At 34.9% G+C, this 27,996-nt stretch overlaps 1 long non-coding RNA gene and 2 pseudogenes across 1 annotated transcript; 2 read left to right on the top strand and 1 right to left on the bottom strand.

Moving 5' to 3' along the window:
- Position 1: 1 nt before the first annotated feature.
- On the bottom strand, positions 2-805 carry LOC129903637 (endoribonuclease Dicer homolog 2-like; annotated as a pseudogene).
- Positions 806-1,071: 266 nt separating this feature from the next.
- LOC129903636 (endoribonuclease Dicer homolog 2-like) lies at positions 1,072-27,996 on the top strand (annotated as a pseudogene).
- LOC129903465 (uncharacterized) lies at positions 25,174-26,106 on the top strand. The gene is made up of 3 exons (XR_008770281.1): positions 25,174-25,251; positions 25,342-25,437; positions 26,056-26,106. It is a non-coding gene; the product is annotated as an uncharacterized LOC129903465 (long non-coding RNA).

Here is a 27,996-nt window from a genome sequence, read left to right as displayed (position 1 = left end):
ACTAAATAACATCTCCAAGCACCTTTGGGAAAGTAGTTTCACCCTTCCATCCAAATGTAGACACAAGATTCAATTTCTCAAAATCCTCAACGGTACGACATATCTTCCTTAGCATATCTGGCGAGACATGAAAAATGTGCTAGTGCAGGCTAGTCTTAACTTCAAATTGAGCTTAGCATTCATTGTTTACAGAAGCAGACCTTAATTCAGTAATTAGTCCTGGAGTCAATCCCGGATATTGGAAATTAAGATATGTTGTAACGACATAATCTTGTACTTCATCTCCAAGAAATTCCAAATGTTGATAGCATCGTAGAATCTCAGGTAGCATGTAATATCCATGAGTTAGCACTTCAACAAACAGCAAAGGGTCATGGAACTTATAATGTAGCAGGGATTTCCAAGTACTGGACATTGACTAGCTTCTCAGCATTCACGGGGAAATGCCTTAGCGAAGGGATCAGGAACTCTTTGCCAAAGCTTTGAACTTGAGAATTATAACCAGGAATGAGCCCCTCTTTAAGATCAAATGGTTCATTATGGATAAATCTCGGTATCTTATGAGCATATCTAAGCTTGCAAAGTGCAGCATTGGAAATGATTTTATTTTTCTTAATGTTGAGAAGACCCTCAGAATGATATTCAGAAGTCTTAAACAGTATACGATAGCATATTTGAGAAAAGAATCTCCACGTGTCTCAGGTGATTCCAAATGAAAGTTTTTGAGGCATTTCTCTATTGTCATCACTTCCAAAACCTTAGCAGTTGGGATAAAAAGTTTCAGTTTGAAGTGATCCAATATCATTCTTTTCAAGTTTATTCAGCATGACAACTTCTCCTATAAATTGTAAAGGTTCTAGCATGAAAAACAATTATTGAGGGAAGATTCATGACCTCAAGAATCTTGTGAATTCTAAGGTATATAAGTACAACAATGATTCCGTTCTAGCAGAGTATATCCTGTTCTCAAGTCCAAAGCTAAATATATTTTCCATTCTCTAATTCTAAGTTATACACGTATGTAGATGTATATCAAACCTTTATTTCGCTTTCTTATGTTGTTTGAGTGAGATGGATGTTTGGATGGCTTTTAAGAAATATATACATATTTACATATCTTCAGCTTCAGATTTGAGAATAGGATATATTCCGCCAGAACAGATTCACCGCCATAAGTGTATACCTTGGAATTCATATGATTCTCGAGATCAAGAATCTTTCGCAAATAACTATCTGCCATGCTAGAACCTTAGACTTTATAGTGGAAATCATCTAGAATAAACTTGAAAATAATGCTTTTGAATCACAACAAACGAAAACTTTTTATCCCAATTGGGGTAAGCTTTTGGGAGCAATGGCAATAAAGAAATGCATTGATAAGTTTCATTTGTAATCACTTGCGACACTTGGAGACTCTTTTCTAAAATGTGCTATCAGTATACAACTATTTAAGACTTATAAAATCATCACGAGGGTCTTCTCAGCATTAAAAAATAAAAATCATTTACAATTCTGCACTATGCAAGTTTGGATGTGCTCGTAAAATACCGGAATTTATCCATAATGAACCATTTGATCTTAACGTGTGGCTCATTCCTAGTGATAATTCTCAAAATCACCGCTTTGATGAACAGTACCTGATGCCTTCAGTAAAAATGTATAATAGGGTAAAGCAGGATATTATAATTAAGATAGTAGTTGATGTGGTTGAGGCACTAATAGGTGACTAGCTACCTGAGATCGGGCGGTAAAGTAGCGGCTTTATCATTTATGCACGGATTGGGATGGACATTGATTTTGTTGATACATCTATGCCAAGGAACTTCCCCATGAATGCTGAGAAGCTGGTCAATGTCCGGTACTTGGAAATCCCTGCTACATTACAAGTTCCATGACCTTTTGCTGCTTGTTGAAGCGCTAACTGTTGGGTTTTAAAGGTGTGAATGACAAATGAAATGTTTTGACTTTCCGAAAGGTTGTGACTTTTTTAAAAAGTTGCGATTTTTTTAAAAGAGTTGCGACTTTTCTGAAAGGTTGTGTCTTTTGAGAAGGGTTGTGTCTGTTCCGATAAGCCATAATAAGCACATGTTCACACTAACCTTTGTTGTCTATAAATAGAGAATTTTCCTCTCATTTTTAAACATCAAATTTCTCCTTCTTCTGCATATTTATTTTCTTTCAAATAAAGTTGAGTCTTTGTGTGATTTCGTTGCTGGCTTTTGAGTTCGCTGAAATTATTGAAGTTTGAGGTACCGCTACTTCTTTAATAGTTTATCCATTTTATCTTGGGAGAAAATAATACATAACTTCGGTTACAGTGAGGACATTAAATTCCTTAAGGACACACAGTGAATTCTGTAGATTCGAATATATTTTTTATTTTCATCTTTATTGTTTCTGGGTTGCTAACCTTAATATAGGAGGAGTAACAAGCTTAAGCAATTTAATATATATTTTTCTGTATCTGAGATTTTTGGATTGGGGCACGACATATCTTAGAAGTCATTGTTATGGTATCTATATGATTCTGCTATATCTAAGTAAGTATATTATTAAGAAATCTTAGACTTGATACTACAGAGTAGTATTTTTTTTCTTACCATAACCTTGGTCAAATTAAAGATGATTAAGTTAAATAATGTGTTATTGTCTAAATAGTTTTCACAAACTATTTTCCAAGGTTTATTTTCTGTTGTGATAAAATTGAGTAGAGAAATAATTTTGTGTGTATTACATCAAATATTGGATGCATCTTTCAAGGATCTTAATCCAAAAACGTAGATAGCAAGATATTTTTTTTCCTGAAAAGTAGAAGAAAAGAAATTTTTAATATTCGATTTGAAGAATATAAAAAACTTCATCGAATATTAAATTTATTCCATAAAAGAAAACATTATTTGGTCTGACTACGTGGAAGCTCTATAGAATTTACCATTCATAGATTTAAAGTCAGTCCAACAAACTTGGTAATGAAGGAAAGTTTTTTGAAAAGAAAATCATATCCTTATGATTTTCTAATTCTGTTTTGGAGAATAAACTTATGTAGTTTTCTACTCTGTATAGAACTCGATTGTGTCTGATGTTTGAAAACTAATATCTTTTGATTTTCTACTCCTTTGGTTTGAAGAATATAAAACCTTCACCAAAAAGATTAGACTGTGCATTTGGTTTGAAGAATATAAAAACTTCACCAATTTATTAAACACTATATTTAAATGAATGTTCTGACTTGAAGAGTATAAAAACTTCGTCAAGAATATAAAGGGTAAATGATTTGAAGAATGTAAAAACTTCATCGTTAACTAAAAACAGTGTTGTATTTTTGGTTTTTGGAGATTAAAACCTCTTGGTTTTGTGCTCTGTCTGAATTTAAAATTGATTTGAAGTCATATATACTTCATCAGCATTCAAAGTTTATTCAATTGATGATTTGAAGAATATAAAAACTTCATTGTTAAGTAAAAATAAGTCGTACAAAGATGAAATCTTTAGTATAGTATTTTCAATACTAATTGGTATGTCTAATTTTGATGGAAGAAAAAAAATATACTAATGACATAAAATCAATGATTTTGTGCCTGCAATGGATGCCTCTATGAATTAAACTTTGACAATATGCAAAGATTGTCAGAGGAAATGAAAACACTACAATTGTTTTTGTAGAATATTCTCTTTAAGAGAGGTTTATGCTGTCAATATGTATTTTGATAGTATATATTTGAAAGCATGAGAAAACAAATATGTGGAAAATTATTTTCAAATACTTGGAAAAAAAATTGAGATCATATTTAAAATTTGGGGGTTCTTTGCTTGTGATAAAGAAAAAATTAGCCTTGGTGTCTAATTTAAATGTGGAAGCACAAGATATGAAATTGAATGACATCCTTGTATTATGTTACATCCACAAAATTCTTGGAGTATATATTTTGGTCATTGAGTTTCTCTTTTACTAGTATATGATATGATATGACTAGTATAAAACTATCAAATATATATATATATATATATATATATATATATATATATATATATATATATATATATACATACACACACACACTTGTTCAAAAGAGTTGTGTTCTCTTATGGAAAAGTGTCACTTAAAATATTATGATCTTTCATGAAAATACATGTCTATTAAAATATATTCGATTCATATGCTCTTATTGGACTCGATGAGACTATGTGCATGGGTAATTCTGCAACAATCAAAATTGAAGGTTACGGAAAGGACCTCTTGGAAAGGACAACTGTCAAGGTATTGACTTTAAACAATGGTTGTATTTGACAAAGTTGTAATAAATAAGAACAAAATATTTGTAGGAAAAGATTAATCTCACGGAGGGTCTTTTCAAACTCAATATTTCTGGTCATTCTTACTTGCTTGAGTCAAATTATTTATGGCATGAATGTTTGGGAAATGTCAATTATAAAACCTTGTGAGAACTAATCAACTTAGAAGTTTTACCTAATTTTGAGTGCAATAAATTAAAATGTTAATTTTGTGTTGAATTTAAGCATCCTTGTAAATCTATTGAAAGGAATGATCCCTTAGAATTGATTCACACTGAAATTTGTGATATGAAATCAACACCATGTCGTGGTGGAAAAAAGTATTTCATAAGTTTTATTGACAATTGCACTATTGTTATGTATATTTGTTGAGTGGTAATGATGAAGCAATAGAAGTATTTACGTAATACAAAACAGAAGTTGAAACTCATTTAGGTAAAAAGATAAAAAGCATATGAAGTGATAGAGGTGGAGAGTATGAATCTCCTTTTGCAGAAATATGTTTGAAAAATGGAATCATCCATCAAACTAAGGCCCCTTAATCACCTCAATCAAATGGAATTGCAGAAAGGAAAAATCAAAAATTGTGGGGGGAAACCATCCATACAACAAATTGAATACTCAATAGAGTTACCCACAGCAAAACACAGTCTATTTCATATGAGAAATGAAAAGGAAGAAAATCAAACTTGAAATATTTCAAAGTGTGGGAGTGCTTTTGTCACGACCCAAATACGACTGTGATGGCACTCATCTCTACCCACCGAGACAAGTCAGCCTAATACCCAATGGAAAGTAGACGCGGAAGAAAAAAGACATAAATCAAAATTTAACTTAACTGAAAATACCTAAAACAACCTCAAAATCCCCAAAGATTGGTTATCACGTGTACAAGCCACTAATACATTACCGAAATATAAAAAAAATATAGTCACAATGTCTTTGTCTCTATAATAGGTCTAAAACATAATAAAAGAGTAAGAGGTGTCCGCTAGATGGATGTCACAGATACCTCAACACTTGGAATGATAGCCTCGGATGTAGTGGAAACACTAGGAGATCAAGCAAGTCCGGGTTCACAACCTACACAAGTGTAGAAGCAAGGGGTGAGTACCAAACAACACGGTACTCAGCAAGTGGACAACTAAAACTAAGCAAATCTCAATAGATACAAGTACTCATGTCCTCTAAACCGACCATCCTTAACTACAACTTGCATAAAACCAGCCTAACTCTACACTCGTACAATAATAACAGTAATACAATCCACGAATACTCATTAATAGTCTCATCAATGAATCATATCAAGTCAAGTTCAGCATATATAAAGCAATAAAAGGGTAAACATGAATTTACAAAAATCAACAAAATGCGATGCAATGCAATGAGATGATGCAAGTCTGTCCTATCGGTACACATCCACTGAATTACAGTCCTGAACCCATGAGGGACATTTCTTTCCATGTAACCTGCCACGAAGCGTGTGGCCCGTCCCCTTAATATATATATCTTGCCATAGAACGTGTGACCCGACCCCTTTGTTTTATAATATCTGCCATGGAGCATGTGGCCAGACCCCTTTGTTTCATAATACCTTCCATGGAGCGTGTGGCCCGACCCCTTTTGATTCATATCATTTTCAGTCTCAACACAATATCTTAGAACCAATGCAATCAATTCATATTCATATAATTCACGAGAATAACATGATAACAATAATAATTTTTCCTATCTCACATCAGCATAGTCATTTCACATGTCCAAAATAAACCCATAATCACAACATATCAATCCCACCAATACATGTCATTAGATCATCATTTTATACCCCTCATCTCTATTTTTTTAAGGTCAATCATACAGTCAATAATCCAGTCTAATTCTCATTACTCCCCAGTAGACATAACACAGAAATACAAGCATATACAAGCTTAAAGTGAGGTTTAGAAATTTACTTGCCTTAATTAATCAAGCAATCACTCTGGGACTTGAGTCTTCCCTTTTCGTTGGGCCTCCAAATCAACGTAATATAGTCAAATAAATAATCACAATAAGATTTTCAAAACTAACAACACCCTTATTACCATATATCTAGCCTAGACCCAAAAATGTAAGCAAATCTATAAACACGTTCCTAATCTTGATGCCACTTAACATGTCAACTCCCATATTTTTTGAATTTCAAAACTATGGTTAAACCTTAATTAAATTGAATAATTACTTTAAAACTTGAGACTTTCGTAACGCTTCCTAACGGTCAAAATATGTTCAAATACATAATCTTTGTATGAATACGAATCCAATGACACTTATATTGCTATATTTATTTTTGGATCAAAATTGAGTCAAAAAGTCATCCTGAGTCATTGAAGTCAAATCTAAACTTTCTTTCCGATTATGTTCACTCATGATAAAATAATCTCACATGTCAAATTTCAGCTAAAACGGATCGTTATTCAACTCTCAAATCAAGATTTTATGTGAAGAACCCTAGGGTCATATTTTCTTATTTCAGTGTTATTTTTCCACCAATATAACCTAAAAATATATTCATAATCACATTAAAATTTAATGAAGAGGGTCACAATAGGACCTAAGACTGTGGGTTGTGCTTTCATTGAATATGCTACAAATAGTAAAGCATATCGATTTTTGGTTCATAAGTCTGAACATTCGGATATTCATGACAATACGTTAATAGAATCAGATAATGCTGAATTTTTTTGAACATATCTATCTGTATAAAACTAGATTTGAATTATCTACTAAAGTGTCTAAACGACCTCGAGACGAACCAAAGGATAATGTACCTAATAAAGATAATCTAAGGCGCAGTAAATATCATAGGACATCTATTTCATTTGGATCTGATTTTGTAACATTTCTTCTTGAACATGAGCCTCAATCATTCAAAGAAGCTATGTTCGCTGCGGATTCATCTTTTTGGAAAGAGGTTGTCAATAGTGAGATTGATTGAATATTGAGCAACAATACTTGGGAATTGGTTGATCTTCCTCCAAGAAACAAAACTTTGTGTTCAGAATGGATTTTTCAAAAGAAAAATGAAAGTTGATGGAACTATTAACAAATATAAGGCAAGACTTGTCATCAAAGGATTTAAATAGAAAGAAAACCTTGATTATTTTGATACATACTCACATGTAACTAGGATTACATCCATTCGGATGTTAATTGCACTAGCTGTAATATATGGCCTTGAAATCCATCAAATGGATGTAAAAACAACCTGAAAATAAAGTTTGAAAACTTGTTAAGTCACTTTATAGACTAAAACAAGCACCCAAATAATGGCACGTGAAATTTGACCAAATCATGTTGAAAAATGAATTTAAGATTAATGGGTGTGATAAATGTGTTTACATTAAATACGCTCCAAACAAAGTTGTTATTATTTGCTTATATGCGGATGATATGCTAATAATGAGTAACGATATTGCAAACATAAATGCTACTAAGCATATTTTGCCAAACTAATTATGTATTAAAATTTACAAACCCTACTAACCTATTTTAATAAATATAAGAAAAGTGGTATGGGTATTAAATAAATTAATACTTTAGCCCATTAATTAAATTAATTCTCTAAAATTATTCCTCAACTAATTAACCAAAGTTATCGAATAGTCCAAATAACCCATTAAAATTTTACGGGAAGGGTCTCGTATGAAAGGAGGAGGACTCTTCTCAAAATGACTTAACGGGTCATTACATTACCCACCACTAAAAATCATGTTCGTCCTCGAACATAAAGAAGGAGAAGGGAGAATAACCAACGTTACCAAAAGCCTGAGTTACAATCTTCAAAAGTCGGTTTTCATTTCTTCAAGTGAGCTCCTCATTGAGACTATTCCATCAAGATCAACTTCTAAGAACTGAACTTTCAAATCAAAATTTGGCAAATCTATAAATTAGGGATAATTTAGACATCACAGATTAACCCATGAACCAAACCTTAACCAAAACCCTCTAAACCCCATCATAACCATTAGGACAATCTTTTATCACATAACCACGAGAAAATTCTAGACTAATACCGGCTACAACCAGAAGTGAACCTGAATCAATCACCACACTCGTAATGCACAGACTATCACAGATCTTGTTAAGATTTCATTCTCACTACCAAAGATTCCCACGAGCTTAAGCTATACAAATCTGATCTTTAGACATTAGGTACTCATTACTGGAGAATATGATTTATCTAATCCAAAGAATGAAATCATTGAATACCCTCCTAGAGAGCGATACACCTAAGCATATAAAACTTCTAATAACACTATCGAAAATGGTAGATCAGTAGTAGTGATTGTAAACAACCCTTAAGAGCGGTAACACTAGACCCATCCCCCCCACATTCTACCATATATAGCCAAAATGAGACCCCGACGAGAGTTGAATCGTAAGACTGTCGGACAACTGTAAGTATTCATGGTAGTTCTTCTACAAATTCTTATAAAAAGAATTGTGCATGTAAAATCACTATTATACTTCAACAGTCCGTAACAACACCAAATCTATCACAACTAAAATAACCAAGTTTACAAAAGCATCCTACCCTACCAAAAGGATATCGTAGGATCGGTACACCGATCAACCACTAGGGATCCATCCACCGAAGTAGAAACATGTGTGGGCATAAGTAGCGAATAATACTTCAAATCATGTCCGAAACAAAATAGGTAGTTACATAAGAATGTACAAAATCAAGATCGAATAATACAAGATACTTCTCCCATAGTGGTTATATCAAACAATTGCATTCATCTGACTCTATCACTTTGATTTTTAGCTACCCACAATCAACCAGTCTGTTCCCCATATCAAAACTTAGAGAAATTCTTGGTCACCTGAATAATTCTATATATTATGAGCACATAGCCTCTATTTACCCTCTAGTGCCTATGTAACGCATCACAATAGTTCGTATAACCCATCAACAGAGTAGTATCAATCCAATTAGAAATCCTTAATAACCATGAAAAACTATATCCCATCTTTTAGTGCATCCATAAATCACCTACCATAATTTGAAAGCTAACCCTATATAAAACACATAATCTTCGACACCTCACTATTTGTAATTCAAACCCAAACCAAACCTTCAGAAAAGTCATTGTTACATCCCTCATAAGTCTGTGTCGAACCAATCGACATTGTATAGTCATATCTGAACACAATGGCGAAAATTCGTACAATCTTCAATTTTGAACTAAGGATCTACACATGGTGTATTATTTCTTATCATTTCTTAGATGCTTCCCATGAAGCAAATTCCAAATACCTTGAACTATTTAATATACCAGACTCTTATTCCTTTTGCTAACTCATTTACCAACCTTATTCTTTTGAATCAAAACTTTAAGTGAAGCCCTTTGTTAGGCCTTTTAATGATCAAAAGCAATAAACTCTACAATCCAAATCCTGCACAAGTTCTTTCAACTACTCAATACCCTATGTGATCAATCATTTTTCATCTTTCTGATCTATACTGTGATGAAACCTACTACCATAATGTAGACTTAAAATGAACAACTTGAATTTCAAATTTTATCCATGTAACCCAATCTCATTATCTATTAATATTAGCTCATACATTGAAGACCTTTATGAATTCACGTATCTTAGTTATCATTGATCACCTCTCCATTGATCTTATTGTATCCTTCATTAAAATTTTAAATTTAATTATACCAGTTACCAAATTTGAAACCACAAAAGAACTTATTACCATACTCGAGTCAAACGCCTATAAAGTTATTTCTCAAATCTTATCCAATAATCGTTAACCCATATGAATAACACATAACACTGCCACCATAAATAGAGCAAAATAAATAGAACCATGTGTCACTAAATTTAATTCTCCACTCTCTCTGAAGATACATTTGGCCCTTACGACCAGAGTAAATATAATTGTTCTCACCTTGTTTCGAAGGCTAAACTATATTTCACTAATTGTTTTCATTTATGAATCTAGATTCTTTCAATTCTATCCGAGCAGTGTATCAACATATTCTACAACTTTCCATACAACCACGCCACTCACCAAATAGTAGAAAATTGCAATTTAGATACCTGCAAGTCATTATTATCATATCGAATCTATTTAACCCAAAATTCTTAAAGTATGGTTATGTCCTGATCATAATCTATATCAAATTCTTATTACTGTTATGATCAATAACCATTTTCATCATCTCGAAGTCAGCCTTCTCAATCGACAAGACACCTTAAACCCACTTATACCAACCAACTCCAATGGAATAACCCAATTTTATGCACACTCTTACTAAAATGCTTTATTGCCTTCACATAAGTATACTCACTGCTACTTTCTTTATCCATAAACTTATCATTCTGATATCGATCCACTCCCTTAGAGTTTATGGCTAAATTACAAGTCCTCACTTAGAATTCTCATGATACACTTCACAACCTAAATGCATTAATCATACAAAAATCCACCACTAAGATCTTTTTTATAAACAATGCTTACCCCAAGCGTCCGTAGTAACAAACTAGTTGGATTTTCAAATGTGAATGCAAAACCAAATCTCATCATATGAGAAAATGATACAACTAATAAGTCCTTAAGTAGTTAGTAATCACACTTGATAATTGATGTATTTGTTTTTGTATACCAATAGTACAAAGCTTGATAGATCAACCACTAGAATACATCATACCCACCGTAAAGATCATACCTAGATAGTCTACACCTTCCTATTTATTGCGTAACTGTTATACATTACCAACACATTTCAGCCTCCAGTCAAAATTGATATCACCCTTCAGTAGGTAAGGTCAATAGTAGAAGCAACACAACCCATAACCCTAACCAAATAATCACAAGTACCGTAGTAGTAGACTTATAATAACCCTTCCTGATACACTCCACCCTATCAAACCGATGTAGAAATTTTGATCTCGATTAGTGCAAAATCATCCTCATCACACACTATGTAACTCATTCTTTCACGACGAACTTCATGGTCTATAGTTGCCAAGGGCACAGTACTCACAACATAGTCATTTCCCTAATTATACCATTCTCAATTGTAAAACTACTTCAAACATCGGGTAGGCCAAACAATCATCATTCTCGATGCTTAACCACTATCTAGAAATATAAGACGTTCATATTATCCTCCAAACCATTGTTCCTCTTCCTATACCATATCATCAAAGTACATTATTGAACCATAACCTTACTTACTCTTTTAAAATTGTCGTGCAATACAAGTCTCACCATACACCCTTTCTATAAATTTATTATTTCCACCTCCAAATTAGATCTAAACCACATGATGACATTTCAACTACACGCACATAGAATCAGGAACGAGTCACCAATATATGAGACAGAACGGAGTGAGGCAATAAAAAATAGATCGGATCAAGAATGCACAATAGAGAATCAAAAAGTGAAGATATTTCATAAAAGTCTTCATAGCCTCTTGAAGATAAGTACAGACGTCTCTGTACCGATCCTAAAAACTCTACTTAGAATCAGCTTGTATACACGTGAGACCTATGAACCTGGGGCTCTGATACCATTTTTTCACGACCCAAATACAGGTGTGATGTCACTCATCTCTACCCATCGAGACAAGTCATCCTAATACCCAATGAAAAGTAGATGTACAAGAAAAAGACATAAATCATAATTTAACCTAATCTAAAATACCTAAAACAACCTCAAAATCCTCCAAGATTGGTTATCGCATTTACAAACCACTAATACATTACCGAAGTACACAAGAAAATATAGTCACAATGTCTTTGTCTCTAAAATAGGACTAAGACATAATAAAAGAGTAAGAGGTTTCCGCTAAATGGATGTAACAACTACCTAAACACTCGGAATGATAGCCTTAGATGTAGTGGAAACACTAGGAGATCAAGCAAGTCCGGACTCACAACCTACACAAGTGTAGAAGAAATGGGTGAGTACCAAACAACACGGTACTCAGCAAGTGGACAACTAAAACTAAGAAAAGCTCAATAGATACAAGTACTCCTGTCCTCCCAACCGACCCTCCTTAACTACAACCTGCATAAAACCAGCCCAACTCTACACTCGTACAATAATAACAGTAATACAATCCACGAATACTCATCAATGAATCATATCAAGTCAAATTCAGCATATATAAAGCAATAAAAGGGTAAACATGAATTTACAAAAATCAACAAAATACGATGCAATGCAATGGGATGATGCATGTCTGTCCTATCGGTACACATCCACTGAATTACAGTCCTGAACCCATAAGGGACATTTCTTTCCATGTAACCTGCCACGAAGCGTGTGGCCCGTCCCCTTAATATATATATCTTGCCATAGAACGTGTGACCCGACCCCTTTGTTTTATAATATCTGCCATGGAGCATGTGGCCAGACCCCTTTGTTTCATAATACCTTCCATGGAGCGTGTGGCCCGACCCCTTTTGATTCATATCATTTTCAGTCTCAACACAATATCTTAGAACCAATGCAATCAATTCATATTCATATAATTCACGAGAATAACATGATAACAATAATAATTTTTCCTATCTCACATCAGCATAGTCATTTCACATGTCCAAAATAAACCCATAATCACAACATATCAATCCCACCAATACATGTCATTAGATCATCATTTTATACCCCTCATCTCTATTTTTTTAAGGTCAATCATACAGTCAATAATCCAGTCTAATTCTCATTACTCCCCAGTAGACATAACACAGAAATACAAGCATATACAAGCTTAAAGTGAGGTTTAGAAATTTACTTGCCTTAATTAATCAAGCAATCACTCTGGGACTTGAGTCTTCCCTTTTCGTTGGGCCTCCAAATCAACGTAATATAGTCAAATAAATAATCATAATAAGATTTTCGAAACTAACAACACCCTTATTACCATATGTCTAGCTTAGACCCAAAAATTTAAGCAAATCTACAAACACGTTCCTAATCTTGATGCCACTTAACATGTCAACTCCCATATTTTCTGAATTTCAAAAGTAGGGTTAAACCTTAATTAAATTGAATAATTACTTTAAAACTTGAGACTTTCGTAACGCTTCCTAACAATCAAAATATGTTGAAATACATAATCTTTATATGAATACAAATCCAATGACACTCATATTGCTATATTTATTTTTAGATCAAAATTCAGTCAAAAAGTCATCCCGAGTTTTTCAAGTCAATTCTAAAATTTTCTTTCTGATTATATTCACTCATGATAAAATAAACTCACATATCAAATTTCAGCTAAAATGGATCGTTATTCGACCCCCAAATCAAGATTTTATGTGTAGAACCCTAGGATTATATTTTCTTATTGCAGCGTTATTTGTCAACCAATATACCCTAAAAATATGTTCATAATCACATAAAAATTTAATGAAAAGGATGAGAATAATTACTTTGATGCTTTGGAATGAAATTCCTATTTTTCTCTTCTCCTTTATTTTTCTTTTTCCCTTTATTTTTTTTCTTCCTCCGTATTTTTTTTCCAATTTTTTTGTCAAACTAATTATGTATTAAAATTTACAAACCCTACTAACCTATTATAGTAAATATAAAAAAGTGGTATAGGGTATTAAATAAAATAACACTTTAGCCCATCAATTAAATTAATTCTCTAAAATTATTCCTCAACTAATTAACCAAAGTTACCGAATAGTCCAAAAAACCCATTAAAATTTTACGAGAAGGGTCTCGTATGAAAAGAGGAGGACTCGTTCTCAAAATAACTTAACGGGTCATTACAGTTTAGCCAAAGTTCAAGTTCCTAAACCGAAGAGGGTCACAATAGTACCTAAGACTGTGGGTTGTGTTTTCCTTGAATATGCTACAAATAGTAAAGCATATCGATTTTTGGTTCATAAATCCGAACATTCGGATATTCATGACAATACGATAATAGAATCAGATAATGCTAAATTTTTTTGAACATATCTATCTGTATAAAAATAGATTTGAATTATCTATTTAAGGGTCTAAACAACCTCGAGAAGAACCAAAGGATAATGAACCTAATAAAGATAATCCAAGGCGCAGTAAACATCAAAGGACATCTATTTCATTTGAATCTGATTTTGTAACATTTCTTCTTGAACATGAGCCTCAATCATTCAAAGAAGCTATGTCCGCTGCGGACTCATCTTTTTGGAAAGAGATTGTCAATAGTGAGATTGATTCAATATTAAGCAACCATACTTGGGAATTGGTTGGTCTTCCTCCAAGAAACAAAACTTTGGGTTCAAAATGGATTTTCAAAAGAAAAATGAAAGTTGATGGAACTATTGACAAATATAAGGCAAGACTTGTCATCAAAGGATTTAAATAGAAAGAAGACCTTGATTATTTTGATACATACTCACCTATAACTAGGATTATATCCATTCGGATGTTAATTGCACTAGTTGTAGTATATGGCCTTGAAATCCATCAAATGGATGTAAAGACAACTTTAAAATAAAGTTTGAAAACTTGTTAAGTCACTTTATAGACTAAAACAAGCACCTAAATAATGGCATTTGAAGTTTGACTTTGAAAACTTGTTAAGTCACTTTATAGACTAAAACAAGCACCCAAATAAAGGCACGTGAAGTTTGACCAAACCATGTTGACAAATGTATTTAAGATTAATGAGTGTGATAAATGTATTTACATTAAACACAATCTAAACAAAGTTGTTATTATTTGCTTATATGCGGATGATATGCTAATAATGAGAAACGACATTGCACACATAAATGCTACTAAGCGTATGCTTTCTAGTAAATTTGATATGAATGTTCTAGGAGTTGCCGATTTAATAGTGGGAATTAAAATTCATAAAATTCCTCAAGGTCTAGCATTGTCTCAAACTCATTATATCCAAAAGGTACTTGAAAAATATAAGTACTTGAACTTCAAAAGTGCAAAAACACCAATTAATGTGAACCTTGATCTTGCTAAAAATAAAGGTGAAAGTCAAGCTCAGTTGGATTATGCAAGAGTGTTAGGAAGTTTGATGTACATCATGAAATGTACACGGCTAGACATAGCTTGTGCTATAAGTAAATTGAGTCGGTACACGAGTAATCCCAACCAAAATCATTGGATGGCAATGAAATATGTTTTGGGGTATTTAGAACATACTCAAAACTTTGCTTTACATTACAATAAGTATCCAGCAGTTGTTGAAGGATATAGTGATGCAAATTGGATTACTGGGTCAACTGAAACTAAGTCCACAAGTGGATACTTTTTCACCATTGGTGGAGGAGAGGTATATTGGAAATCTTCTAAATAAACATGTATAGCTCGCTCTACAATGGAGTCTGAGTTTATAGCCTTAGACAAGGCCGGTGAAGAAGCAGAATGGCTCCGAAATTTCTTAGAAGATATTCCATTTTGGCCCAAACCAATAGCTCCTATATGCATACATTGTGATAGTCAAGCTACAATAGGAAGAGCTAGGAGCGTTATATATAACGGTAAGTCTCGTCACATACGAAGAAGACATAATACCATTAAGCAACTACTCTCTAGTGGAATTATCATAATTGACTATGTAAAGTCAAAGGATAACGTGTCAGATCTACTTAAAAAAGGCATAACTAGAGAGGGAGTTGAGCGATCATCAAAGGGAATGGGACTATGGCCGAGGACAAATCATTGTGTCGGTAACTCTACCTAGAAGACTGGAGATCCCAAGATCTAGGTTAAAGGAGATCAAACAAAGTCATTGATGATGGTTCAACATTGTCAAAATAATTTTTATGATCCATTCTCAAGATGCGACAATGTTCAGCAACAAGGATAAGGCATTAGGACCTTTTAATGATATCTAAGTTTGATACAGGGCATATGACATGGTGTTTCTATGGGATAACACATTTAGATATCACATATGTAAATATGAAGTGTAAGACGCTTCAAGGAGAATCATGTAAGTCCAGTTCTTTACGCACTTATGAACCAAGAAGTGTTCATTGCTGAAACGAACAAAACTATGAGAACCAAAAACAGTTAAAGGGTTGATTATGTGACTTATGTTGCCTAGGTATACACCAAAGCTCAATGGTTCAAAGCTATCAAATATACCGATTGATCGAGTATATCTGGTATATGTTCACTACAGAAAGTTCTAAGAGAAACCTACTTATCCAGATATAATTAATTCTTACTTACAAATCACATTATTTTTTATGCATATGTTTTTAACAATAGTCATTTCTCCATTCATGTGGAGGATTATTGGGTTTTAAAGGTGTGAATAGGAAATGAAAGGTTCTGGCTATCTGAAAGGTTGTGACTTTTCCAAAAAGTTGTGACTTTTTAAAAAGAGTTGCGACTTTTCTGAAAGGTTGTGTCTTTTGAGAAGGGTTGTGTCCATTTCGATAAGCCACAATAAGCACATGTTCACACTATCCTTTGTTGTCTATAAATAGAGGATTATTCTCTCATTTTTAAACGTCAAATTTCTCCTTCTTCTGCATATATATTTTCTTTCAAAGAAAGTTGAGTCTTTGTGTGATTTAGTTGCTGGCTTTTGAGTTCGCTGAAATTAATGAAGTTTGAGGTACCGCTACTTCTTTAATAGTTTATCTATTTTATTTTGGAAGGAAATAATCCATAATCTCGGGTACAGTGAGGAGATTAAACTCCTTAAGGACACACAGTGAATTCTGTGGACTCGGATACTATTTTTTATTTTCATCTTTATTATTTCTGGTTTGCTAACCTTAATACAGTAGGAGTAACACTAACTCATGGATCTTACATGATACCTGAGATTCTATAATCCTATCAGCATTTGGAATTTCAAGGAGATGCACTACTATATTGTTATAACCCGTATTTTGAACATTAGGGCATTTCGGGATAACGGTAATAAGTCAAGGGAAAGGCTATGGTTGATCTTGTTGGATACAAAATTCTTATGACTAAATTGGAATTTCAACTTGGAAATATTAGAAAATGTAAGGGGCAAAATTTGGAATTTCTCATGGAGGATGTTATATCCCATATTTTATACGGTTGGATGTTTTAAGGTAGCCGTGGTAAAGTTAAGGAAATGAACATCTTCCAAAATTTATTTAATATACAAGTTGGATATGAATATTATTTATGATCATTAATAGTGTGGAAATATTGGAAATGGCAAAGGGCAAAAAGGAAAATTCGCAAAGTGGCCTATGGTAATATTGTGAAAGGCTAGGGGTAAAATGGGAATTTCACAAAGTCTTCAAGAAGACTCATGTGGTACCCACATGCCACATGGCAGCCCATGATTGGAGAAAATGGGTGTGTTGGACCAATGAAACCTTGACATGTGTCACCACTTAGATCTTGACATGTGTCGCCACTTAGAGCTTGACATGTGTCACCCCTAAAGTTGTATATATATATATATGAGTCTTATGACTCATTAATTTCCATAATCATCTAGAGATTTCAAGAGAAACAAAACGGAATTACAAGAGAAAAAAAAAACAATAGAAGAGAGGAGAAGAGAAACTTAGGCTAGAAACAAGGAAAGAGCTACGATTTTGGGAGGAGCAAAAGGTAAGTTCTCCAATTCCGTTCCAAGAATTAATTATATGAGATATACCATGATGTTATTAATATGTTAGTAATGAAATTTTATGGTTTGAGGCAGCCCAAAACGTTACCAAACAGTCCCTAAGTTTCAGCTGCGCTAAAGGAAATTCCGAGGCAAGTTTTGGCGAGTTTTGGTGAATTTCGGGAAAGGTAAAGTTTTCTGTTTTGAACTGGACTTTATGATGATGTTATGAAGTATATTACATGTCTTAAAATATGCTGGAAGTGGAAAAAAATGTATAAGGATGTTTGACGTTGGAAACAAACTAAATGGAAGTCGTAGTAGTTAAATCGAAGTCGCGTAGTGTGTTGTTGTTGTGGTGCTGCAGTTTGGTGGTGGTTTAATTGCATGTTGCAGGGATTTAAAGTACTCAAAAATGGATGTGGGTGCTTCTGGTTGTAGCCACACAACCCTCCGTTTGGTATGACTACATATTTTACGAAATAAAGGTTAAAAACTCTATTTTGGTACCGTAGTTTGGAACGAGTTGTATAGAGCTTGTATTGTGTAAAGTTGAAGTGATTTACTTGTATACATGCTGCTGGATGTTGTTGTTGGTATGGTTGTTGACATGGTGGCCGAGTTGAAAACTCGGGGATGTTCAAGTTACAGGGGAGATGTTGCCCGATTTTCGGTAGATTCGGAGCTAGTAATAAACTAGTCGAGAGACATAGATAAGGAAATGATTCCTATGGTTACTTGGGTGTAGAGTTGGAAATTGGAAAGTGAAAGTTTATTAACCTTAGTATTAATTTCATGTTAAATAGGTTCAAGAGACGACGAGGCGAGCATAGTTAAGAGTAATTCGTAAGAGGTACGTAAAGCGAACCTTTCTTTCCTTTGGCATGTCTTTGTCATAAGTACGTAAAGCTTATACTTTCTCTTCTTTTGGCATGTATTTGTTATAAGTATGTAAAACCTTTATTTCTTTTGTCATGTTTTTGATATAAGTATGTAAAGCATATTCTTTCGATTTTCATGTTTTGACATAAGTATGTAAAGTTAATCTTTGTTTTGGTATGGTATTTATGAAACAAAAATATGACTTTTATATAATTTCAAAGTGGTTCCTATTCCTAGAGCCATTAGGATGGCCAATTCCTTGATTTCCAAAAGGCATTTTATTATGCTTCGATACGTCTATATGATTCCAGAAGATTTATTCTGATATAATCCAGGGTAACTTTCGAAAGGTATTTGACATGAGTCTCGTCTCGATTTTTAAATGATAGCTCATTTTGATTATTCCATTGAGTCTTAAATATGATTTAAATTGCATATAGTTTCTCACTACTCCACTCGTGGATGCCTCAATGCTTCCTTCACTGAGCCTGGGCCAAGATATGTTTTCGTGCGTATTTCTCTGCATTATTCGCCATTTCCCGACGTGAGGGGGCAGGTATGACATGTACCATGGGGTGGTAAATATTATGCCACGGAGTTATGCTGTGCCATGTACATATATATTTGTGATATGATATGATATGATTTGAAATGGCCATCTGATATGATATGATTTGTTACGGAGATATTCCCTACTCTGGTGTTATGCTGTGCCGTGGTGCCGATGATGGGAGGGCAACCACACTTTGTTCACCGAGTCCCATAATGGGGCCGGATATGGCATATGTTTTTCTGTATACATTATCGGAGGTTTTGATCAGCATTTGATATCTCCGGACATTTTGCTCAGTTTGTACATTCTATCGCGGTAATGACTTTACTTATTATAATCCATTATATGTGGTTTGATAAACATTTGATATTTTTGGATATTTTGCTTATTTTTGTACATTTTGCTCTGGTAATGACTTTACTGATTTCAGTCCATGCTTTACATACTCAGTACATTTTCCGTACTGACCCCCTTTCTTCGGGGGCTGCGTTACATGCCCGCAGGTACAGATGATTGGTTTGCTGATCCGCTCGCTTAGGACATCCACCATGTTGGTCGACAATGCTCCTTTGTCCGGAGCCCTATTTTGGTACTGACACTTTCTGTTGTATATATATATATATATATATATATATATGTTGTTCAGGGTATGGCGGGGCCCTGTCCCGTCATATGACTAGGATATCATTCTGTAGAGGTCTGTAGACATGAGATGTGGGTTTTGTATATATCTTTTGGGTTTTGTTTTGTGTTTCGTGATGGCCTATCGGCCTCGTGCATTATATCTGTTTAGAGATCCCTTCTAATCATTACATATGCTTATTTGATTAATGTACTAAGTGGGGCTAAGGGTACGTATGGGTGCCCAACTCGGGCACCAGTCATGGCCTACGGAGTTGGGTCGTGACAGAAGTGGTATCAGAGCGGTCCTTCCTCGGAATGTCTACAGACTGTGTCTAGTAGAGTCTTGTTTATCGGTGTGTTGCGCGCCACATCTATAAACAGGAGGCTACAGGGCATTTAGGATGTTACCTTTCTTTCATATCTAAGATCGTGCGATAGAGCCCATCCATAGGACATGAAATTCCTTTTTCTAACATTTGATTTCAGCTAAGGAACGATATCGATAGAGGAATACGATGGATGATATTGGGAGCTACATACTATACGGGTAAGTAAAGGTATGAAAGCGATATGTTGAGTAAGGTGTTGAGCTTGAAATGTAAAGTTGAAAAATTAAAGGAAAGTAGATAGGAAAGTGCAATAAATGCAGTTTGAGGTAGACACATGAGGTAAGTCTATTATTTTCATACGGTTATTGATATTGAAAGCCCTATGTGGCTATGATATGAGGGGATATAAAAAATGTATATGTTAGCCCTGTGAGGCATTGCTGCTATCTTCTACGTATAGGTTTTGAGATAGTACAAAATACAGAGGAAACTATTCCCAATTATTTTTTTAGAATGGAACAAAAGCAAGGAAGAGACTGAGACATACGTTTAGAAGATGTCTTGGAAGTTGATACCGATAGGGTAAAATTTATAACGTTGGACTAAAACTTAAAGAGGTCCCCTCTATGTTTTTGGTAAAAGGAGTACCATTTTTACTTGGAGAGTCATAATTCAAAAGAGAATTTCGGTTGGAAGGAAAAGTGTCTAGCGATTGAGTTTCGTTTTTGCTGGAAAGTACAAAACCCTCAGCTGTTATTTGAGGACTAGAAAAAAAATTGTTCACGACTCAAGACCATGTGAGTCAAGTACTATGAAGTACTCTGATGCTTAGTGGATATTAGTTCCTCTCTGGTGGAGGTTGGGAAAATGTTGTATGGGGACATCTTATCAGTTCCTAGTCGACTAATTGGAGGTGTAACCTGTGAATGGAAAAATATAAATTTGTAGGCGATTCAAGGTCACGTGTTTCATGTGGTGGAAAAATGCTGGGGTGATTCATTAGGGCCTGCGATACGGAGGGATGATTTAGATAAAGGTTGAATATGTTTGCCTCACCAACTAGAATTAACCTGTAGCAAGAATTGTGAGGAAGGTGAAGAAGTGTTATATGAGGAGGGTATACTGTGAATATACGAGAATCGTTATGGAAATAAGTAAAGTTTAGTAAGGAAGCAACTACAAGATATGGTCGTGAGTAAGATTAGGAGTTAGTATCGGGTACACGATAAGGATGAAAGCTCATGAGGCAGAAAAGGGTATTATGTATATGTACCTCCATATTGGAAAATAGTGGGATACCTAGAGGAGAAAGAACAGAAATTACAAAACAACCGAGGCATTATGAAATTATTAAAGGAACAAGTAGTATCTATTGGGAAAAACTGTGATAACAAAATGTGAAACATGTGTCATCAGAGTATAAGTGCCCCGAATGGAGAATCGGACACGACCATAAGCACTAGTGACGTACGGATTGGGATGAATTGAATGTAGCTTCGACTAAACTACTACATTAGTTATATGACTCGAGTACCAGTACTTGGACTAGATTGTGTAATATTCATCGAGAATACTAAGCAACCCATGGTTGTACTAAGGTTTCTTATAGAGGCAACCTAAAGTATAGATGTTCTAATAGAAGGTGTAGACATGGTGCGGTATGTTAAATATGTTAAAACAGAATCATTTGCGCATGAATAGTTGAAAATGTACAGAGGATGACATGGGTACACCCTAAAGGGGGAAGTGGACAAGAGAAATACAAGCGTAAGAGAAAATCAACTGATGCTATCATATGTATATGGGAATGCTTACACTTCAAACGAGATCCTATAACAAATGGATGGATCTCGAGGCTAATAATAAATAGATATAAGCTGCGGTATCTGAGGCTGTGTGAAGAATCATTGGTAGAGACCTTGATGGATGGTGCGATCACTACCCTCGGGAATCTGGTAGTCCAGGACGAAAGATAGTCACGCACAAAAGCAAAAAGTAAAGATTGAGGATCAAAAAGGGTAAAATAGTAATTGTAAAAGATGGATGTGTTATGAAAGTGTCTCAGAATTTGTAAGATCTCGACTCACTCCCAATAATGTGATAAAGGTAAAACGAAGAAATGGACGCGATTATATCAACATTAACGTACCCAATTCCATCAAAGTTATGAGGTTAAGCGTGCTCAGGTGGGAGTAATTTTAGGATGGGTGACCCCCTGAGAAGTATGCAAGAATTCTATATATTCAGACGTAAGACACAAATGAGAGGCTAGAATAACTTAAGGGAAAACTAGAGTTTATGGAATGGCTATAAATTGTAAGAGGCCGCGTAAGACGATGTAGACTAGGCTGGTGAAGAGACGGAAAGTACATCACAGCTCTAGAACAATGATATGCTTGAACAGCGTTTGGATCTATTTTGTAGTCTAGTTGATAGTGAATATATACATATATATATATATATGAATGTGTAGGATGTCCCACGTATGATTATATCGGTGGACATGTTAGTTCCAACAACTGGTGTCACGGTAAGGAAGGTATTAATCACGCTAGGGTACCAAAGATTGAGCGACAATAAGAATAAAAGGTACAACTGTTGCAACGTACTCTACTATTATTTGACTATAGGTTAAATTGGAAATTTTAGTAGAGCGATATTTGGGAAATAAAGAGGGTAAGTAGATAGAAAACAAAAAGATCAAACTATTAGAAGGAGGTGAAAAGTAAGGAAACCTCAGTAAGTGAAACTCCCGAGAGAAATCACCGGCAAGGCGCGAGACCATATTATATTAGGCCAAAGAGGGATCACAATATTCTCAAGTACCAAAAAAGGAAACCCATAACGGGGAATGAGGACTCGTTTAAGACCTAGTAGTTTGAGTATATTTTCAATTCCCAGGAGAACCAATGATGGAATGGGCAGGTAATACAACATCGCCGAGAGGGAAGTGTATTTCCTACTTTAAGGCGAGAAAGATGATCATAAAAGGTTGTATTTATCGCATAGTTTGCGCACAGTACCTAGAAGCGGAAGTTCCAACCCTTTAGTCAGTTCCCGTAGTTAATGAATTCTTATATGTATTCTCAGACGGGTTTCCAGGCCTTCCTCCCGAACGGAAGATAGACTTTACCGTAGATGTGCTGCTAGATACCCATATGATATATATTCCTCCATACAGAATGGCATCTGCAGAATTAAAAGAGCTGAAGGAGTAGTTAAAACACTTACTCGAAAAAGGCTTCATCAGACCGAGTACTTCACCTTGGGGAGCCCCGGTATTATTTGTGTAAAAGAAAGATGGGTCGCTGCAGATGTGTATTGATTACAGGCAGCTAAATAAGGTAACCATTAAGAATAAACACCCCCTTCCCAGGATTGATGATTTATTTGATCAGTTGGAGGGTGCTAAGTGGTTTTCAAAAATAGACTTGCGATCGGGTTATCATCAGGTGCGGGTAAGAGAATCAGATAAACCAAAGACAACATTCTGGACCCAATATGGCCATTACGAGTTCAGAGTGAGGTCTTTTGACCTGACAAATGCTCCAGCGATATTCATGGACCTGATAAATCGGGTATTTAGACCATTCTTGGATATGTTCATGATTATATTTATTGATGATATTCTGATTTATTCTCGGTCAGAAGCAGAGCATGCAAATCATATGAGAGCGGTACTTGTAGTACTCTGACACCAGAATTTGTATGCTAAATTTTCCAAATGTGAATTTTGGTTGACTTCTATGGCACTTCTGGGATATATTGTTGGGGCTGATGGTATTCGGGTAGATACACTAAAGATCGAGGCCGTAATAAACTGGCCTAGGCCGACGACACCTACAGAGTTATGCAACTTCTTAGGATTAACAGGTTATTACAGAAGATTTGTAGAGAAATTTGCTTCAATGTCAGCACCACTGACAAGATTAACTCAGAAAGAAGTCAAATTCAATTGGACTTATGCCTGTCAACGAACCTTTAAGTTATTGAAAGAGAATTTGACTACAACTCTAGTTCTAACTCTTCCAAAGGTACCATATGGGTATGTTATTTATTGGGATGCTTTGGGTGTGGGAATAGGTTGTGTCTTGATGCAGTACAGCCAAGTTATAGCGTACGCTTCCCAGCAACTTAAAAAAATATGAAAGAAGGGATAGGTAATGGGCATACTTAAAAGGACAACAATAAGAGGAACCCTCCTGAAGTATGAAGACACCGTATGAGGTTAGTTCAACATTCGAGGACGAATGTTCAAAAGGGGGGAAGAATGTTATAACCCGTATTTTGAACATTAGGGCATTTCGGGATAACGGTAATAAGTCAAGGGAAACGCTATGGTTGATCTTGTTGGATACAAAATTCTTATGACTAAATTGGAATTTCAACTTGGAAATATTAGAAAATGTAAGGGGCAAAATTTGGAATTTCTCATGGAGGATGTTATATCCCGTATTTTATACGGTTGGATGTTTTAAGGTAGCCGTGGTAAAGTTAAGGAAATGAACATCTTCCAAAATTTATTTAATATACAAGTTGGATATGAATATTATTTATGATCATTAATAGTGTGGAAATATTGGAAATGGCAAAGGGCAAAAAGGAAAATTCGCAAAGTGGCCTATGGTAATATTGTGAAAGGCTAGGGGTAAAATGGGAATTTCACAAAGTCTTCAAGAAGACTCATGTGGTACCCACATGCCACATGGCAGCCCATGATTGGAGAAAATGGGTGTGTTGGACCAATGAAACCTTGACATGTGTCACCACTTAGATCTTGACATGTGTCGCCACTTAGAGCTTGACATGTGTCACCCCTAAAGTTGTATATATATATATATGAGTCTTATGACTCATTAATTTCCATAATCATCTAGAGATTTCAAGAGAAACAAAACGGAATTACAAGAGAAAAAAAAAACAATAGAAGAGAGGAGAAGAGAAACTTAGGCTAGAAACAAGGAAAGAGCTACGATTTTGGGAGGAGAAAAAGGTAAGTTCTCCAATTCCGTTCCAAGCATTAATTATATGAGATATACCATGATGTTATGAATATGTTAGTAATTAAATTTTATTGTTTGAGGCAGCCCAAAACGTTACCAAACAGTCCCTAAGTTTCAGCTGCGCTAAAGGAAATTCCGAGGCAAGTTTTGGCGAGTTTTGGTGAATTTCGGGAAAGGTAAAGTTTTCTGTTTTGAACTGGACTTTATGATGATGTTATGAAGTATATTACATGTCTTAAAATATGCTGGAAGTGGAAAAAAATGTATAAGGATGTTTGACGTTGGAAACAAACTAAATGGAAGTCGTAGTAGTTAAATCGAAGTCGCGTAGTGTGTTGTTGTTGTGGTGCTGCAGTTTGGTGGTGGTTTAATTGCATGTTGCAGGGATTTAAAGTACTCAAAAATTGATGTGGGTGCTGCTGGTTGCAGCCACACAACCCTCCGTTTGGTATGACTACATATTTTACGAAATAAAGGTTAAAAACTCTATTTTGGTACCGTAGTTTGGAATGAGTTGTATAGAGATTGTATTGTGTAAACTTGAAGTGATTTACTTGTATACATGCTGCTGGATGTTGTTTTTGGTATGGTTGTTGACATGGTGGCCGATTTGAAAACTCGGGGATGTTCAAGTTACAGGGGAGATGCTGCCCGATTTTCGGTAGATTCGGAGCTAGTAATAAACTAGTCGAGAGACATAGATAAGGAAATGATTCCTATGGTTACTTGGGTGTAGAGTTGGAAATTGGAAAGTGAAAGTTTATTAACCTTAGTATTAATTTCATGTTAAATAGGTTCAAGAGACGACGAGGCGAGCATAGTTAAGAGTAATTCGTAAGAGGTACGTAAAGCGAACCTTTCTTTCCTTTGGCATGTCTTTGTCATAAGTACGTAAAGCTTATACTTTCTCTTCTTTTGGCATGTATTTGTTATAAGTATGTAAAACCTTTATTTCTTTTGTCATATTTTTGACATAAGTATGTAAAGCATATTCTTTCGATTTTCATGTTTTGACATAAGTATGTAAAGTTAATCTTTGTTTTGATATGGTATTTATGAAACAAAAATATGACTTTTATATAATTTCAAAGAGGTTCCTATTCCTAGAGCCATTAGGATGGCCAATTCCTTGATTTCCAAAAGGCATTTTATTATGCTTCGATACGTCTATATGATTCCAGAAGATTTATTCTGATATAATCCAGGGTAACTTTCGAAAGGTATTTGACATGAGTCTCGTCTTGATTTTTAAATGATAGCTCATTTTGATTATTCCATTGAGTCTTAAATATGATTTAAATTGCATATAGTTTCTCACTACTCCACTCGTGGATGCCTCAATGCTTCCTTCACTGAGCCTGGGCCAGGATATGTTTTCGTGCGTATTTCTCTGTATTATTCGCCGTTTCCCGACGTGAGGGGGCAGGTATGACATGTACCATGGGGTGGTAAATATTATGCCACGGAGTTATGCTGTGCCATGTACATATATGTTTGTGATATGATATGATATGATTTGAAATGGCCATCTGATATGATATGATTTGTTACGGAGATATTCCCTACTCTGGTGTTATGCTGTGCCGTGGTGCCGATGATGGGAGGGCAACCACACTTTGTTCACCGAGTCCCATAATGGGGCCGGATATGGCATATGTTTTTCTGTATACATTATCGGAGGTTTTGATCAGCATTTGATATCTTCGGACATTTTGCTCAGTTTGTACATTCTATCGCGGTAATGACTTTACTTATTATAATCCATTATATGTGGTTTGATAAACATTTGATATTTTTGGATATTTTGCTTATTTTTGTACATTTTGCTCTGGTAATGACTTTACTGATTTCAGTCCATGCTTTACATACTCAGTACATTTTCCGTACTGACCCCCTTTCTTCGGGGGCTGCGTTACATGCCCGCAGGTACAGATGATTGGTTTGCTGATCCGCTCGCATAGGACATCCACCATGTTGGTCGACAGTGCTCCTTTGTCCGGAGCCCTATTTTGGTACTGACACTTTCTGTTGTATATATATATATATATATATATATATATATATATATGTTGTTCAGGGTATGGCGGGGCCCTATCCCGTCATATGACTAGGATATCATTCTGTAGAGGTCTGTAGACATGAGATGTGGGTTTTGTATATATCTTTTGAGTTTTGTTTTGTGTTTCGTGATGGCCTATCGGCCTCGTGCATTATATCTGTTTAGAGATCCCTTCTAATCATTACATATGCTTATTTGATTAATGTACTAAGTGGGGCTAAGGGTACGTATGGGTGCCCAACTCGGGCACCAGTCATGGCCTACGGAGTTGGGTCGTGACATATATTATGTTGTTATAGCACATCTCTATTTCAAATGTCCGAGATGACAAATGTTTTTTAGGTCTGCTTCTATAAATAATGAATTATATGCTCAATTTGTCGTTAAGTCTGGACTGCACAAGCACCTTCGTCATGCCTCTCCAGATCTACGAAGGCAAATATGTTGTACTGTTGAGGATTTTGAGAAATTAGATCCTGTGTCTAAGTTCGGATTGGTGGCTGAAACTACTTTCACAAAGGTGCTTGTGCAATCTTTGTTGATTCTGTCTTTGACAAAGATACTATACTTTTTCAGCATAAGATCTCTTCTAAAACCGTTGATTGCACCTCAAACAATAAAACTCCAGTCAGCAAGAGAGTTCAGTGAATTATGTGACCACAAAGGTTATGTATAA

The sequence above is a fragment of the Solanum dulcamara genome, chromosome 9, assembly GCF_947179165.1.
Source record: "Solanum dulcamara chromosome 9, daSolDulc1.2, whole genome shotgun sequence".
Taxonomy (NCBI): Eukaryota; Viridiplantae; Streptophyta; class Magnoliopsida; order Solanales; family Solanaceae; genus Solanum; species Solanum dulcamara.
The sequence above is the reverse complement of the archived record's forward strand: the minus strand, read 5'-3'. Positions and strand labels throughout refer to the sequence as shown.